The following is a 2,163-nucleotide window of genomic DNA, read 5'->3' as shown; positions in this document are numbered from 1 at the left end:
ATCAATTTCTTGGATTTGATCTGGAACATCAGAGGAGTTTGAAAATACAAATAGTGACAATAAAATCTTACAAAACCTTCTAATGTTAAAGTTTTCATCACCAACAGGTTTTAGGAAGAGAACAGACAGAATAATCTAATTTTAATATCAATCAATAATCTTTTTCTGAGTTTTATACCAATTCATCAAAAGCTAGGTATTTTCATTCTGCAGATTATCAAACTGTTTCATTTCTCTACCTCACATTTTAGTTCTGGTCCAAATGTTGACGCTCACAACAGTTAGTGAAAGAGCTGCTAAACCCACAGAGACGATGACGATACGCCACAGACCTGAAATATAAATGAAAAACCATCAAATTTTATTATGTAGCACATTTCAGCAGCAAGCATTTCAAAGTGCTTTACATAATAACAAACACAAAATCACAAAGTCATGCAACATAGAATCAACAATCAAAACATTACAATATGTCAAATGCCATCATTAAATTCATAATTAATTATGTTTCAAATGCAACCCTAAGCAGGTGGATTTTAGTCAAGATATAAGGAAAAGTAAATTAATTCTTCAGTTTTAGGTTTAATATGATTACATGTTTAGAATCCATCCTAATGAAGTGACATCTGACCTGCTTTTATTGTTTATCTGGTTTATTTATGACTCTCAGATTTTATTCATATTTATATGAAGCCTCACCTCATAGGGGTGATAACTATCCATGACTTTATAGCTGATCATTCTGGAAAGTACTCCTTCCATCTTCTTATCACATTTTTTTGCATCTGTCAGTAGAGTTCCATCTTGGTCCTTCATCACCCTAACCTGATGACCATCCTTCCCATCTCTACCTCTCTGCCTCGCCAACCTGCATAAGTTCTTCTCTCCCTCCTTACTCTCCAGTGTATTATACAAGTCAGTGTATGCACTTTGTTTGGCCTTAGCTTCCTCTACCTTCATTTACGCTGCATCTCCCTGTACTCTTGGTGACTTTCTTCAGTCCTCACATTGTCCCACTTCTTCTTGGCTGCTCTCTTTCTCTGTACCCATATTTGCACTTCCTTCCTTATTCCACCACCAAGTCTCCTTGTCAAGTTTCCTTCCAGAAGACATACCTAGTACTCTCCTACCTGTGTCCCTGATAACATGAGCAGTAGTTGGCCAGTCATCTGGAAGCATGTTCTGGTCACCCAGAGCTTGTCTGAACTCCTCCGTGAAAGTCACACAACATTCTTCCTTTTTCAGCTTCCACCATTTTGTCCTCGGTTCAAACGTTGCCCCCTTCACCTTTCTCACCTTCAGAGTCATTCTACACACCACCATCCTGTGTTATTTAGCAACTCTCTCACCTACCACCACTTTGCAGTCACTGAATTCCTTCAGATTGTCTCGGCTACACAAGATGTAATCCACCTGCGTGCTCCTACCTCCGCTCTTGTATGTCACCCTGTGTTCCTGTCTCTTTTGGAAGAAAGTATCCACTACAGCCATTTCCATCCTCTTTGCAAAGTCTACCTCCATCTGTCCTTCTGCATTCCTGTTCTGGATGCCAAACCTGCCCATCACTTCCTCATCACCTCTGGTCCCTGCTCCAACATGTCGATTAAAATCTGTCCCAGTCACCACTCTCTCGCCTTTGTGGATATTTTGCATCACTTCATCTGACTCACTCCAGAAATTCTCCTCCTCTTCTAACTCTCATCCAGTCTGTGGGGCATAGCCACTAACCACATTGAGCATCATACCTTCAGTTTCTAACTTCAGGCTCATCAACCTACCTGACACTCTTTTCACCTCCAGAATATTCCTGATCAACTCCTCCTTTATGACAATCCCTACACCATTTCTCTTCTTGTCCACCTCATAGCAGAACAGCTTGAACCCTGCTCCTAGACTTCAGCCTTACTGCCTTTCCACCTGATCTCCTGGACACACAATATGTCCACCTTTCTCCGCTGCATCACATCAGCCAACTCTCTAGCTTTTCCTGTCAAAGTCCCAACATTAAAGTTTCTACTCTCAGTTCTACACTCTTACTTTTTCTCTTCTCTCTCTGCCTACGAAAATGTCTTCCTCCCCTTCTTTGCTGACGAACAGTAGTCCAGTTTCCACTGGTACCCTATTGGTCACCAGCACCAATGGCGGTCGTTGTTAATCCGGGCC

The 2,163-nt window shown here is 41.2% G+C and overlaps 1 long non-coding RNA gene across 1 annotated transcript in view; it reads right to left on the bottom strand.

Annotated features, from left to right (window-relative positions):
- Window positions 1-36: 36 nt before the first annotated feature.
- Window positions 37-2,163, bottom strand: part of LOC106943572 (uncharacterized) — a 7,564-nt gene continuing 5,437 nt past the window's right edge. Inside the window, exon 3 of the long non-coding RNA XR_001423947.1 lies at window positions 37-332. This is a non-coding gene — a long non-coding RNA (uncharacterized LOC106943572). The remainder of the gene's footprint in view (window positions 333-2,163) is intronic.

Source organism: Poecilia latipinna, unplaced genomic scaffold (assembly GCF_001443285.1).
Source record: "Poecilia latipinna isolate Pla-1442-1.1 unplaced genomic scaffold, P_latipinna-1.0 Scaffold5488, whole genome shotgun sequence".
Taxonomy (NCBI): Eukaryota; Metazoa; Chordata; class Actinopteri; order Cyprinodontiformes; family Poeciliidae; genus Poecilia; species Poecilia latipinna.
The sequence above is the reverse complement of the archived record's forward strand: the minus strand, read 5'-3'. Positions and strand labels throughout refer to the sequence as shown.